The 17,078-nt window shown below is 37.2% G+C and overlaps 1 protein-coding gene across 1 annotated transcript in view; it reads right to left on the bottom strand.

Annotated features, from left to right (window-relative positions):
• Positions 1-2,829: 2,829 nt before the first annotated feature.
• Positions 2,830-17,078, bottom strand: part of oxsr1b (oxidative stress responsive kinase 1b) — a 143,237-nt gene continuing 128,988 nt past the window's right edge. The window contains exon 11 of the transcript XR_015524347.1: positions 2,830-3,492. The gene's annotated coding sequence lies outside the window, so the exon portion shown is untranslated. The remainder of the gene's footprint in view (positions 3,493-17,078) is intronic.

Consider the following 17,078-nt stretch of genomic DNA (forward strand, 5'->3'; position numbering starts at 1 on the left):
GCCAGCAGCCAATCACTGATGGCCTTTTAACTTTCTAGCCACACCCCTAACTACCACATACTGCACCCAAGCAACTGTCCTATAGAATGTAATTAGCTGTGCTATCAAATGCTTATAATTCTAACATGATAATGACATGCCAATCATGCTAGCAACATGCTACTCATATGCTAATCATGCTAATGACATGCTAACTCATACTGGAAACATGCTAATGACATGCTAATTTGTACTTGAATCATGCTAGTAACATGCTAATTCATACTAGACCCATGTTAATAACTGGCCTACATGCATATCTTTGCATAGCAGTGTCCTATTGACTTGGGGGATGGCTCATCTGACTCAGACAACCAATGAGCATCTCAATATGATAATAAAGCTCACAAGCCACGCCCCCAAATTGATTCCATAGACTTCCATTAAAATAGGCCAAGATGCATATCTTTGCATAGCAGTGTCATAGAGACATGGGGGTTGGTTCATTTGACTAAGACAACCAACCACATTCAAGTTCACTCTGTAACCTCGCCCATAGCAACAAAACAGAGTACCCTAGCAACCATTCATCAACAGCTATATCTCAGCATCAGAACATCGTAGAGACTTGGAGATTGGCTCGTTTGACTCATGCTAGCAAACGGAACTTCCTATATGCTACACATGCTAGCAGTGACTAGCTACATGCTAATATTGACTAGCCAAGTACTGTAACTTGCTAGAAATGCTTACTAAGTATAAATGTTTTATCAAGCATGTATGTGAGGCTTGCCTAGTAACCAACCAGGGTACCCTAGCAACTGCCTAGCAACCACCCAAATTACCCTAGCAACCGCCTAGCAACCACCTAGCAACGGCCTAGTAATGCCTTAGTAAGGGCCTAGCGACCACTCAGGACACCCTAGCAACCGCCTAGCAACGCCTTAGCAACCACTCAGAATACCTTAGCAACCACCTAGCAACACCTTAGCAACCACCTAGCAACCACTTGGGACACCTTAGCAACCGCCTAGCAACCACTCAGAACACCCCAGCAACTGCCTAGCAACGCCTTAGAAACCACCTAGCAACCACTCAGGACACCCTAGCAACCGCCTAGCAACACCTTAGCAACCACCTAGCAACCACTCAGGACACCCTAGCAACCACCTAGCAACGCCATAGCAACCACTCAGAATACCCTAGCAACCATCTAGCAACCACTTAGGACACCTTAGCAACCACCTAGCAACACCTTAGCAACCACCTAGCAACCATTCAGAACACCCTAGCAACCGCCTAGCAACACCTTAGCAACCACTTAGGACACCCTAGCAACCGCCTAGCAACACCTTAGCAACCACCTAGCAACACCTTAGCAACCACCTAGCAACCACTCAGAACACCCTAGCAACCGCCTAGCAACACCTTAGCAACCACCTAGCAACCACTCAGGACACCCTAGCAACCACCTAGCAACACCTTAGCAACCACCTAGCAACCACTCAGGACACCCTAGCAACCACCTAACAACGCCTTAGCAACCACTCAGAATATCCTAGCAACCACCTAGCAACCACTTAGGACACCTTAGCAACCACCTAGCAACACCTTAACAACCACTCAGAACACACTAGCAACCGCCTAGCAACACCTTAGCAACCACCTAGCGACCACCTTGCAACACCTTAGTAACCACTTAGCCACTAGTCAGAACACCTTAGCAACTGCCTAGCACCACCTTAGCAACCACTCAAAACACCCTAGCAACCGTCTAGCAACACCTAAGCAACCACCTAGCAACTAGTCAGACCACCTTAGCAACTGCCCTGCACCACCTTAGCAACCACCTAGCAACCACTTAAAACACCATAGCAACCGCCTAGTAAAATGCTAATTCATGCTAGAATCATGCTAACAACATGCTAATTCATGCTAGAATCATGCTAGTAACATGCTAATTTATGCTAGAATTATGCTAACAACATGCTAATTCATGCTAGAATCATGCTAGTAACATGCTAATTCATGCTAGAATCATGCTAACATGCTAATTCATGCTAGAATCATGCTAGTAACATGCTAATGTATGCTAGAATTATGCTAACAACATGCTAATTCATGCTAGAATCATGCTAGTAACATGTTAATTCATGCTAGAATCATGCTAACAACATGCTAATTCATGTAAGAATCATGCTACTAACATGCTAATTCATGCTAGAATTATCCTAGTAGCATGCTAATTCATGCTAGAATCATGCTAGTAACATGCTAATACATGCTAGAATCATGCTAACAACATGCTAATTCATGCTAGAATCATGCTAACAACATGCTAATTCATGTAAGAATCATGCTACTAACATGCTAATTCATGCTAGTAATATGTTAACTCAAGCTAAAATCATACTAACATTCTATTTACACTTTAAAACCACTTCAAACTTTCAGATTTGGCTTTTCAAGCCACCATAAAGTTTGTCCTCAAACTTTAATATCTAGTTAGCCATTGTTCTCGTCATATCTTTTTATTTATTTACATAGGAACCGGTGTTGCAGCGGGTTTTGGTTTAGGAGGGAACCAGAGGTATGCAGACAGTTTTGGAGGACACTGGCTGTTTCTCAATATGCGTTCTTCAGCGGTCTTGCGTCCTCGTGTTCTCGTGAAACGTCATCATCAGCTGCCTAAGTTCAGTTCCAATACTCAAGACCGCAAGTACGGAGGACGCGTGAAACTTCCCGGATGTGTTCTTGATATCGAGGACGCACTGATGCTGACTTGAGCACCGAACTCGCTCTGGAAGTCCCAGAAGTCATTGCGACTGGAGGTGGGAAGCGCTGCATTTTATTTAGATTTATTATTAAAGTTTAGAGATATCACTTATTTACCTCAGGAGTTTCCCTAAATGAAACGGTGAAAGTAAACATTAACATGAACATCTTAATAAAGGAATAAACACATTAAGGGTTGTTTGTTTGCTGACATTCGTATTAAAATCTGTTTTATTTATATTGTGCAACATATATTTCTAATGTTTTTATGCAAAGTATATATTTTGAAGAGAGGAAAAACAATAAATCGTTGTATGAGTGCTGTAATGTTTAAATAATTTCCATTTAAAACACGTGAAGGTCACATGACCATCAGGAAGAACGCAGCATCCCATTTCTCAAAGGACGCGTTCTCTGCCCTCGCGGTCTCCTGAGTTCGTTCTTCCGAGGACACCTGGCAAGACCGCACTCTACAAGAACGCAAGTCCATTCTCTGCGTTCTTGGAATTGAGAAACAGCAACTTAGCACGAGACAACGGTCCGGCAGACAGTGTTTTCCCCCAGAAGAATATGAATGAAAGACCATCAAATAATCCAGGTAAAAGCGCGTCTGTCTGTGCTGACAACATTCGACATTGATTTGAGCACCTCTATTAGCATATGTTTGCTCGGCAACATTGGCTGAAGCGATCTTAAAATGGTAATGTTAACTGTTAGCTAAACTGAGCTAAGTTTATACTGAATTGGACTCAAACTCATTTTAACGTGCAACGTTTAACTTCTATTGATTTATACTATATATATATATATATATATATATATATATATATATATATATATATATATATATATATATATTAGATGTTGTAAACTTATTTTTCTCTGGTTTAGAGTAACTTATAACGTTAGCTTGAGAAAATAACATCGCGACGTAACCTATAAGAACGTTAACGTAAATCTATACAATATGCATAGAGGTAAAGTTGGTTTTATATTCGCACATTCGTTCATTTAGAAGACTCTATACTGTTTACCATGTTACTTTAAATATTCGATCAGAATTAGCATGCCAGTATGACTTGAAATCAACATTAACACTGTTTATTTGACCGTGAGCATGTTGTACTTTGATAGTCATTAGCTGCTAAAATGATTTCGCTATTTAGAGTTTGCAAATAATACTTTTATGAAATTAAATTATTAAGGGGGAATCTGAATCTGCTAATATAAAACCAACTTTACCTCTATGCATTATGCTAATAACCACCTTTTTGCTATTTATTGTTTGCTAATTATATTTTTATCACAACTCTTGACATTTGGTTTAACATAATTGTTACCATTAGATTTTTTTCTGTTTAGATATGGCACTGGCACAGCAGCAGGTTTTGTCTGAAGAAACAAACAGCATTTCAGAGGAACATCTTGATCAGCACAGCCTTATGCTTAAAAAATAAGCAAGACCAGTAAGCAACCAAGGTAAACAAATAAAAAAAAAGTTGTGTGGAGGTTGTGGATTGTAGCATGGTATTCTTATCTGTTTTTTTGGCTTTTTTTATGGTCTCAATATAGAATACTGGGAGCCTGCCTGTGCAAACTGGACCTCATACAACAGTAAGTACTGTACATCTATTTGTTTCTCAATATAGTAACATTACTTTTAATACAAAATGTGTCACATGTTTAGTTGCTAGCTAAATAAAAAATATTTGTATTAAATGTCTTTTTCCCCATTTCATGTTGCCTAAATATTTTGTAATAAATAAAATAATACAATTTTTTGTATAAATAATTCCAGAGGATGAAACAAAATGCACAGCAACAACCAGAGTGAGCCAGAAGAAGGCATGAGAAGTAGTGAAGAGAATGACAACCATGAACAACAGTCCTTCTTTCACCAGCAAACTGAGAACTTGGATTAGGTGAGACACTCTCAATAGTTGTATCAGTATTCAGTCTGTTTTAGTTTATTAGGAATACATAAAACAAATAGTCTAATCTGTCCTGCAGTGAATCAACCCATCACAAATGCTACAATGTTTTTGTAAAACCTTGTTAGGGAAAAAAATAAACAGGACATTCTGGTTAGTTATCTTTTAAACATGGTAGTGAGCAGGTTATGAGCAGGAGCCAGTTGCTCAGTACCAGCTGAAAACTAGCCCAACCTAGCTGCCATGCTTCAAAATAATTAACCAGTATATGATTTATTTTTTTTAAACAAGCTTCTTCTATGCTTATGTTAGTCTGTTTGTCCTTATCCAGAGTTCTTCATAATCCTGGACTGGGCCAAATCCTGACCAGATGCTGTGGTGGTCATGGAGGAGTGAATCCTAAAAGACACACGTGATCAATGAGTTTCCGCATTGATCCAATGGGCCAGCCTGACCACCCACTGGTGAACTTTCAAGCCTCCGGTGCCTAGACTGCGGCCTTGCACAAGTTTGGCTAGAGGAGAACTGGTCGTGCCCAACTGAGCCTGGTATCTCTCAAGGGATTTTATTCTACACTTTCGTCAGTTGGTGAAGTTTCTTCCATGCCACTGTCGCCACTGGATCGCTTGGCTACGATTGGTGGATCGGTGGATTTGCTCTTCAGTGTTTGGACTTTTAGCAGTGACATTTACTGCTTCAATTCTGAAAACTGGACTGAAGCAGCTTCAATTTACAAGAACTTCTATGTTAAGCTGCTTTGACATCATTGATCTACATTGTAAAAGTGCAATAGAAATAAAGATGAATTGCATTTGAACATGTGAATTCAGACCTTGTTGAGCATTTGACACCAGAATTAGTAATATTTTAAAGTTGGGTTGTTTCTGAGTCCGCTAATAGTTACAAATATTTATTTTTCCAACAATATGCAATTCAGAAGTTTAAATTTTTATTGTACATGTATGTTCTAGTGCTTTGTGTGATTTATTTATTTTTAATGTGTTGATTTTATTGCTTAATGTAATTTTCACACATTTTCCTTAAATGCTTTAAGCATTATTAATGTTTTAAAGAATGGAATATTTTGTAATTGTGTCTGGTTTAATGTCAGTAGTACTTAGTACAATTGGGGTTTTTTTCTCAACAATATGCAGGTCAGACACTTAAATTAGTTTTGTACATGTATGTTAATGTGCTTTGTCATTTTCAATGTTTTTTTTTTCTTAAAATAAAATATTTTGAATGATTGAAATGTAATGTTTTTACACATTTTTAAGCTTGTTTTAAGCATCTCCAATGTTTTAAATAAAGAGTGTTTATTTAGAGTTGTTAATATTTTGTAATTGTGTTTTTTTTTAGGTCTATAGTATTAAAATAATATTAATAAAATTATATTATAAAATATTTAGGACAAAATTAAAAGGTTTACAGTAGCTAACTGTTAACTTAGGTTTTTACAGTAGTTAACCATTTTCAACCACTACGGTAACATGCTGTAAACGGATTTACAGTTGTATACTGTAAATCTAAAATACAGTAACTTACTGGCAACAGTGTTGCCAGTAAGTTACTGTAAAAACCCTTTGAAATGTCTAACAGTGTAGGATACAATAATGATATATATATAGGATATACATATAAAGGATTAAAATATTACAAAACATATTATTTTCTAGCTTACATACATTTAAAAACCACTGCCTTCATGCCTTCTTCATCTTGGGAGGCTTTTTTAGTTCATTCATAACAATTTGCTTTTGTATAATTTTATCATTTATTAAAAACAAGCTTAGATTTGCCTACCTGTCGGGTTTTAGACCATATGGGGCACAGCAAGTGTATTAGGATATAACTCAGGTTTTTGACCACACTTCGTTATTATTTTTCATTTATTCGTTTGCTGGAAATTAGAACTGAATTTAGAAATATTTTTGAAACAAATATTTGCGCGTAACAAACAAAATTAATTATTTATAGGCTAATAAATCTGTGCTGCAGATGCTCTGTTTAACACAGTTTTTTCACTTACATCTTTTCACTTTTTTTCCTTATGTAAATAGCAAATGCGCTTATGGCGTGACGCAACTGGCTCTTAAAGGGAATGGGAAATGAGACTGATTGGTTTATTCTCAAAACAGACCTATAACTCATTAAGAAAATAAGCTCAACCCTTTTAGATCATGTGCCATGGCGCGAATCGGATTTTAGACACTGCCACTTAATGTGACACTGAGTTCAGTACTGATTTCCCGGGCAGTTGCAACAATTGAGTTCTTCTCAAGAGCTGGTCAGCTGGATCATACATAAGTCTCGCCTAAAGTTCATCCGCCATGCCTGCAGTCCCTATACCAAAACTGTATAAAGAGCTAACAAGTCTATAAAGGTATCTTATTTTCGGCAGCCTCAAGCTTTTCACCCTTACAGCCTGCTAGGTGCTGTCGAGCACATCTAGCTGGCTTAGTCTGACAATTTCGCTTGATGGTCATTTTGCATCAAAATTATTAAATCAATCCAGTTTATTAAATATTCTCATCAAAGTGGAAATCAGTTTACAAAATAATGAAAACTTGACTAACTGCTTCACTATCACTTTAATAATTAGTTTAATTCATATATTTTACAGAGTTAAGTATATTAACTTAAACTAAAGATCTCGCTGTGTTTAAAGGTAAAAAGACAAACCTAACTCCTTCATACCAACAGACCAAGATTGGCAGATTACAAACGATTACAAACTCTCGAATATTTGACCTGACAAGGCAGTAGATCTTCCAGAATGAGACTGACAATGGCAGATGAAGCATGTCGTGGAGCACACATCATGATAACAAACAGTAGCATGAAGATGTGTTCGGGCAGAGGAACTATCTAATCACACGTGACAAAAAATGCTTTATTTTGGGAAAACTCATAACAAGCCACTGAAGAAACGCAGATGCAGTGAGTTGAGGCTCTTTGACAAATTATGGGGTAAAAAACATCTGCCTCGGCCTTTGTTGGAGGGCAGAATGTGGAGATAAACAGGAACTGACTCTAAAACGGTGTTAAATTGATCGTTGAAGGAAAACAAATTAGACAAAAGGCTTGGCCAAGTATGTGGTAAACCATACTGATTAAGATGTTCGCTGCCCTTGACAAATGTGACAACTGTCAACAACGATATTCAGTGGCTTTTCTAAAGACTTGTGAAAAAAAATCACACACTTTGTATTAAAATTTTTGTATATGAAATATCTGCTTTATAATAATACTAAACTCAAACATAAGCTTTATAACATGATAATACCTTTTGAATACTTTAGCTTATCAATGAAGATGATTTCTGCAGGAGTCCCATTATTCCACAAGGAAGTCACTGTGTCATCAAACTAGTGCTTTGTTTGTTGTTAACACATGCCCTAGTGGCAAATATAATATACTGTGCCTTTAAAGAAACACTACACTTTTTCCCCTCAGTTAATCTACGTTTACGATTATTGAACCAAGTCAGGTGGGAGCATTAATAGCTTAGCATAACTTAGCTAAAAATCATATAAATTAATTAGACCATTAGCATTTCAGTCAATAATGACAAAAGAGTTTTAAAAATTTTCCTTTTTAAAGATTGACACTTACACTCACCGGTCACTTTATTAGGTACACCTTACTAGTATTGGGTTGGACCCCCTTTTGCCTTCAGAACTGCCTTAATCCTTTGTGGCATAGATGTATCAGCTGCACATCAATGATGCAAATCTCCCATTCCACCACATCCCAAGGGTGCTCTATTGGGTTGAGTTTTGGTGGCTATGGAGGCCATTTGAGTACAGTGAACCCATTGTCATGTTAAAGAAACCAGTCTGAGATTATTAACGCTTTATGACTTGGTGAGTTATCCTGCTGGAAGTAGCTATCAGAAGATGGATACACTGTGGTCATAAAGGGATAGACACGGTCAGCAAGACTCAAGATGGACAGGAATGTAGTCTGTGGTATTGACATGATGCTCAGTTAGGCCCAAAGTGTGCCAAGAATATATACCCCACACTATTACACCACCACCAGCTTCCTGAACCATTGATACAAGGCAGGATGGATCCATGCTTTTAATGTCGATGATGCCAAAATCTAACCCTACTAACTAAATATCACAGCAGAAATCGAGACTCATCAGACCAGGCAACATTTTTCATATTTTCTATTGTCCATTTTTGGTGAGTCTGCATGAATTGTAGCCTCAGTCTCCTGTTATTAGCTGACAGGAATGGCACCCAGCCTCAAGGTTTGACATGTTGTGCTCTTTTGCATACTTCGGTTGTAACAAGTGGTTATTTGAGTTACTGTTGCCTTTCTATCAGCTCAAACCAGTCTGGCCATTCTCCTCTGACCTCTGGCATCAAGGCATTTTTGCCCACAGAACTGCGGCTCACTGGATATTTTCTCTTTTTTAGACCATTTTTTGTAAACCCTAAAGATGGTTGTGTGTGAAAATCTCAGTAGATCAGCAGTTTCTGAAATACTCAGACCAGCCTGTCTGAAACCAATAACCATGCCATGTTCAATGTCATTTAAATCCCCTTTCTTCCCCATTCTGATGCTCGATTTCAACTGCAGCAGATCATCTTGACCATGTCTACATGCCTAAATGCATTGAGTTGCTGCCATGTTTGGCTGATTAAAAATTTGTGTTAACGAACAGTTGTGCAGGTGTACCTAATAAAGTGGCCAGTGAGTGTATACTGTAGTTATATTATTTAAATACTACTAAGACTAATGAAAATTTAACATTTTGAGGTTGATATTTTTAGGAACTCCACTTTTAATTCCAGCATAATAATGAAGGGAGTTTGCTGCTGTAGCATGGCTGTAGCAGGTGCAATGATAATAGAGAATCGGCTCTATTCCATCAGTACAACCAAAGGGATCACTTCAACATCTGTTTGAGTACTTGTTTTATTTTGCAAATTTGACCCTTGCTGCATGAAAGTATAAATTGTTTTTAAAATAAAAGAAACATGAACCTCAAACTTGTGTTAACATCTGAATACTTAGTGTTTGGATGTGTCACATGCTTTGTAGAGGAAGTGGTGCGCAAGCATGTGTGGTTTATAAGTGCACAATTCAGTATGCCATATGTCTCAACACAGAGCTGTGCACACATGCCCTGACATTGAAAAGAAGAACCTGTTGAAAAAAAAGTTGTTAATTTTGTTTAGTAGTTATTTTTGTTTTTGTTTGGCAGTCTTGTAGCTTGGTCTTATTCCGATTTCACCTCTGAATATAGTTTGTTTTGAGAAAGTTTTAAGGGTATTTTCTGGACTTTGAATGAGTCAGGAATGTTGCTGACTATGAAGGAGGAGAGAGCTGTCAGATTTCACCTAAAATATCTTTACTTGTGTTCAGAAGAAAAACAAAAGTCTCTGGGGTTTGCAACAACATGAAGGTTCATAATTAATAACACAATTTTCATTTTTTGATGAACTAAGCCTCTAAACAAAGTTTGTACCTGTGATGTGCACTGATCCATCTTCTCCCAGCAGGATGTTTCCAGCTTTAAGAATCCTGCAGGAAAACACAGCGAGTCCGTCTTTAAACACACAAACATCTACGCAAGAACACAGATGTGGATCTCTGCAGTACAAACATATTTTGAAAAAAATTGTATGATTTGTAAAACACTAAAATCATGCTAGGGGAAAAATTATACATTGACACAAGTTTCCTGAAAATCTACCAAACACAGTATTAGTTAAAGTATTCTAAAAGCAGTAAAATAAAGAGCTAATGAGGTGAAATTTATTCATTCATTCATTCATTTTCTTTTTGGCTCAGTCCCTTTATTAATCTGGGGTTGCCACAGCGGAATGAACCGCCAACTTTTCCAGTGCATTTTTTTCAGCAGTGGATGCCCATCCAGCTGCAACCCATCACTGGGAAACACACACACACACACTCATTCACACACATACACTACGGACAATTTTAGCTTACCTAATTCCCCTATAACACATGTCTTTGGACTTGTGGAGGAAACCAGAGCACCCGGAAAAAACCCATCCAAACCCCACACTAAAATGCCAACTGACCCAGCCGAGGCAAGTAGGATTTAACCAGAATTAAATATCAGAACTCTGCACTTTTTGTGTATTGTTTTGATTTGTAATTATCTTATAAACATCCAGAAGTTGCTGCCTTATGTAAATTTTTTATTTAAACTTACAGTCTTATAGACCACTTCAATGTGGTGATGCCATTGGTCCATGAACACTTCCAGCTTATTGTCAAAATATTTTATAACTGTAAAAACGGAATTCCAATTAGACCTTCATGTGTAAAACAGTTATCGTTACATTTATTCATCAAGATGTCAAGCTTTTTAAATTCCCAGATGCTTTGAAAATTAAAAATGAATAATAGGCAATATGTTAGCACCTTTGTTATTGTTTACATCCCTCAAAACGGTCTATAAAACAAATTTGAAACATGGTTACATTTTTTTTATTAAAATGATGTAACAAAACACATGCTCGCATGACGTAATGATCATATAGTTTCAGCGTTCTACTAAATGGGAAAAGTAATCTATTTTAACTTGTCACATATTTTCTTAAGAGCAATATCAATAGTAGGTAAAGGACAAATATGTTGTAATATATAAAATAATATGACATGTAAAGCAATATGCTAGATATTCATCTAACTCTAGTGGGTATAATAGTATACTGTATTAATATACATCAACCATAAGGAGCAGCTCAATTGAATAAGTAGTTACTTTAAAAGCATACATTTTTCTGACCTTTTACTGTCCATCTGGGGGCAGCAGAGGCATGAAGAAAAATGAAGCCCATGGAAAGCAAGTCAATGGACCACTAAACAAGTCAATGTTTCAGCGATGATATTTTATAGCCATGATGATGTCCAATTATGCACTTCAGGGGTGCAAAACCATAATTGCAAGCTTTCTGCATATTAGCCCCCACAGACACAAACACAAAGTGAGAGAGATTCATATACACACACAAAGTCACAGAGCAAGACATTTAACTAGGCCTCAGTTGTTCATCCTTGCTGGGCAAATCTAAGCACACTAACACATGTCCACTCATGCGCATTTGGAGGTGTTCCTGAAGTCCAACACGTGTGGATTAAAGCAGTTGAAACCATCTTGCTCTTGTTGAGCAACCTGATAAACACTTGCATATTTCAATAACAGAACGAATGCATATTTCGTTGATTTCAAAAGCGAGACAAAAACAATGGTTCAAATAACATTTGTATAAGAATAAAATGTCAAAATGTGAGAGGAAATTATAAAGATGGCTTTTTTTCCAGCCTGATCTCATGAGAAAACGGCATAGCACACCTACAATTGCATATCTACATCTTTATAACCAACATCTTGGCTAGTAACTTAACAGCAAGTTTGTTGTTGTACTTTTGCTTATTTTTCATTTTTGGCTGTATTGTCCCTTTAAGTATTCAATTTCTTAATTCTACTTAAAATAGCTTCGCAAAGTTAGAATAATCTCCAACTCATCTTAAAGAAATTTTCTGAAATGACTGTGCCATTTTCAAATGAATAGTAACTAAGCATTATAACACAACACTAACTGCAGCATACTATTGGCACAACACATGATGAGTTCTCTGAAGTGATATCAATGACTGATAACGTAGGCAATGATTGGTCATGATTCTGTGATGTGATTTTTATTGCTACGCTTTTCAAACATCAACCTCAACACCTTTTTTGAAGTGAACTTTCGCATGATTAGTTGATCTGATTAGATTAGATGGTCTGTTTTTGTACTGTCATAAATGCAAAACTAAACGCAACGCATCCAGATTGTGATACCCTTTTCTCCTTAAACACGCTAGAACTACCATGATACTAACACCGATACTTGTCGCTGACTTTTTAAGAACTTTTCAAATCATTTCTTATAAACTTATTTTAAAAAAGTTTAGGAATTGCACTTTTTTCCTGAACTTACAGGATTTCATGTTTATTTTGTTCACTTTATTCTTAAGAATACTTCTCTGAATCCAGATTCAAATTAGCTGGACTTGAGACTGGCCTGGGTCATTTTGATGTTTTTTTTTAATGATGTTTTCTCCTTTTCATAAAAAAAAAAAATTAATAACACTGGAGTGGTGGCACAGTGGCTCAGTGGTTAGTACTCACAACTCACAGCTGGTTCGAGTCGCCGGTTGAGTCAGTTGGCGTTTCTGTGAAGAGTTTGCAAGTTCTCCCCGTGTTCAAGTGTTTCCTCCGGGTGCTCTGGTTTCACCTACAGTCCAAAAATGTGTGCTATAGGTGAGTTGAATCAACTAAAATAGGCCGTAGTGTAAAGCATGTGTGTGAATGTGAAAGTGTATAGGTGTTTCCCAGAATTGGGTTGCAGCTGGAAGTGTATCTGCTGTGTAAAACATATGCTGGAGAAGTTGCCGGAAAAAGCTACTTAATATTCTCTTTAAGTGTTAAATTGAAGAAAAAAAAACAAAATATATTACAAATAACATGATAAAAAGTAAGTAGTAAATAGTAATTTATCAGGTCAACCAATTCAAAACTTTCATATATTGTGTACCTATGTGTTACCTTTAAATATGTTCATTTTTGTGAGATTTCTGAGACCCTGAAAAACTTCTTTCAACGTCAAAGCTATACTGGGCTCGTCCAGCAGTTCGGCCTTCGTAATTACTGTATGTGCTTGATGATGTCCAACTATATATAAAATAAATTGACACACAATAGTCGAGATTGTACCTGCTCAAAGACGCATTTTCAGCAATCCCAAATGGATAACAACAGATGGGGTTTGAAACTTTTTGAGGTTGTTCATATTTGACCACTTCTAGTGTTAGTTAAAAGCTTGTTCAGCTGGATTGTTTTAAAAGTATAAACACTTGTGTAGTCCAATACATTTAATCAGCCACAAAGAACTTCATACAGTAACATTGATTATGGCATATGTTGTGAGAAACTACACCATAATACGATGCTCATAATTCACAAAAATTGTGTCAATTCAGAATACAATTTGCTACAATGAAAAACACATTTAAACACATTAGGATAACAAAAGTGTTCACACTAAAAGAGCAACATGGATCATTCACTCATTCATTCATTTTCTTTTCAGTTTAGTTCCTTTTTTTAATCTGGGGTCGCCACAGCGTAATGAACCGGCAAATTATCCAGCGTGTGTTTTACGCAACGGATGCCCTTCCAGCTGCAACCCATCTCTGGGAAACATCCATACACACTCATTCACACTCATACACTATGGAAAATTTTGCCTACCCAATTTACCTATTGCGCAAGTGTTTGGACTGTGGGAGAAACCAGAGCACCCGAAGGAAACCCACGCATATGCAGGGAGAACATGCAAACACCACACAGAAATGCCAACTGACCCAGCCGAGGCTTGAACCAGCGACCTTCTTGCTGTGAGGCGACAGCACTACCTACTGCACCACTGCGTCGCCCAACATGAATCATTTAGTGTCAAATCAAAGTATAGAAATGTATTTTTATATAGAATATATTTTTTTGTATATTTTTCTGAAAAAGATCAAATTAATAGTGATGAAACTGAAAGGCAAAATTTTAAATGCAATGTTTTTAATCACAACGTAATCCACTATTTTGTATTTACAAATTGACTTGAGAATTGGCACCAAATTAGTGAAGGATAAAAATGCCTGTAGAAAGATGAGAGTACATCTTTAAAAAAAAAAAAAAAGTATCAGCTCTATCAGTATCAGAATACAGGATATAGGAAGTATTGGAAAACCAGTCAGTGTCTGGTGTGACCTCATTCTGTGCAACGCATCTCCTTCGCATAGAGTCAGTCCAGTTGTTGATGTATGGAAGGTTGTTGGACTGTGGAAAGTCTGTCCACTCCTCTTTAATGGCTTAGGATGTATAGTTGCTGGATATTGGCAAGAACTAGAACACGCTGCCATATACAGTATGCTGTATATACATGGATACAGAGCATTCCAAACATGCTCAATGGCGGATATGTCTGATGAATATGCTAGCCATGCAGGAACTGAGAAGTTTTTAGCTTCCAGGAGTTTTGTACTTATGAAGAGTTCAGAAGCAAAAGCCACTAAACGCCACTTCCGCCAAAAATAAGCTAATGACAATGAGTGAATGTTTTAGGCACGTACTACACCATCAACAAATAGATTTGTTGAAAATCACCCAAATCCCAGTGTCAGTGCATTCAGAAATAACAGTTTGTTGGCAAAAGCCACTAAACTCCACCTGTCTTTGACAGCAAAAGTCCCTAAATCCTGAGAACCAATCAGAAGCACAAATCGAATCATATGTTTTCATTGTAGCAGCGCGCTGATAAGCCGGCTATTATGAGGAGACATATTCGGCTTACGATTTCAATTTTTAAAAGACTGACTGACATGAACTAGATGAGCCTGTCCAACTGTCAGTGAATGACAAATGAAAACGTCTCTTATTTCAAAACTCTCTGCATTATAAGAAAAAGAAAACACAATGTGCAGTCGGAAGTGTAATATGCATTCATAACGTGTTTTTGAGCAGCGATGCTACTTTGAATAAATCTGATTTACTATACAATAAATGGCAACTCCATTTCACGGAAGATGTTCTTTTATCCCATGTGGATGCTATGATGATAAACACGGGACCATGACCTTAAGTATGGTGAGAATGAATGAATGACATCTTCTAAAATTGTCTGAGAGGCATCTTCTTTTTGCCCAGTAGGCCTACATTGTTTTATTTGCTAATATGTAAGCTATTTTTTAAAAGATAAATATAATGTGTAAAACTATACATAATTTATATTACTTCATAATGCTTATACATCTGATAAGCTTTTTATATTAATGGACAATGCACAGATATTGATGTTTCATTATGTTTTTACTAGGGCTGTCAAAATCAGCGTGTTAACTAACGTGATTAATTTTAAATATTTAACGCGTAAAAAAAAATATTGCAAATAACGCAGTTGCAGTTTTTCTTTTATTTCCTGTTGTGGGCGACGTGTGTTCAGGGCGTGCATAGAGGCGACCTAGGTGGCTGCCTTGGGCAGCAGAATAGTGAGCGAACCCCCCGGTCTTCATTTTCATTCGCTACACCCACCCCCTCCCTCACGGTCCTTACTTTAATTCGCGAACCGGTCACTTTCGGGTTGAGGGGGGCGCGACTGCCGTTTGCCTAGGGCGTTAGTTCAGCTTGCTCTGGCCCTGCGTGTGTTTAACGTGCAAAGAAATTTGGATAAGACCAAGGACGCGCTTTTAGAAGGAAAGTTTTAGCATTAAATTTCGGATCTTTAGACTTTAACTGCTGTTCAGCATATTTTCATTCAGGATACTGCATGGTGAATGGAAAGAAAAACTTCCACATTTTGGGACCCGCGTGATCCTTTAAGATAATCAAAATTTGCTGCTTAGTAGACTCATAATTATCCTAATCATAAAAGCGGAGTGTTGGTGTCCATTTAAGTGTACTGTAGTGAAAGTGGCAGATGAAGTCACAAGCTGTCAAAGACAGTCAAAGCCCTATTCTCTGCCTTAAGCTACTTCCATGAGCCCTCACATTTCATAAGATTGACGTGTTTTCCCCCTACACGCAACTTTTGTAAAGCATCTGCTTCATGTTGCTGTGTCAAAATCCTTGCTTGTAAAATACAGCCATTCTTTAGAACGCTTAGTTTAAGCAAATTTGCTAAACGCAATCATGTGTGTTGATGAATCTGAAGGGATCCCTCGTGTTGTGCGTGTGTGTGTGTGTGTGTGTGTGTGTGTGTGTGTGTGTGTGTGTGTGTGTGTGTGTGTGTGTGTGTGTGTGTGTGTGTGTGTGTGTGTGTGTGTGTGTGTGTGTGCGTGTGTGTGCGTTTGTAGTCCACTTAGAATCCTACATGGAAATAATTTTTGTTTGTTATTGGCATTAATTGTTTTGAAATTCAAGTGGCACTTAAATGTGTTTTTATTTCTGTAATAAATACGGCGTTTCATGATTAATCATGATTAATTACAATAAAAGTGTGATTAATTATGTAATTTTTTTTTCATAATTTGACATCCCTAGTTTTTACACAACATTATTTGAATACACCAAGCTTAGTTTACAATGTTTGCAATATTTACATTGTTCTACTTACATTAAATCAAAATTCTAAATATCAGAAATGACATCAGATTGTCGGATTTGCCTTCTGCTTTTTCCCTGGTTTATCACAGCGAAATGAACCGTTACTTACTTGACAGATGTATACTGTATATTTTATATTTCAGGTGGTTTGTGTAATGTGTTTTATGTTTGGTAAAATAATTTCTAATGGCATTTTCATTTTCAACTAATTACACTGCCTTGTTCTAATAGGTGGCTTTAGAGGGATTTGCATAAAAAGC

Source organism: Danio rerio, chromosome 24 (genome assembly GCF_052040795.2).
Source record: "Danio rerio strain M-AB ecotype USA chromosome 24, GRCz13ab, whole genome shotgun sequence".
Classification (NCBI taxonomy): Eukaryota; Metazoa; Chordata; class Actinopteri; order Cypriniformes; family Danionidae; genus Danio; species Danio rerio.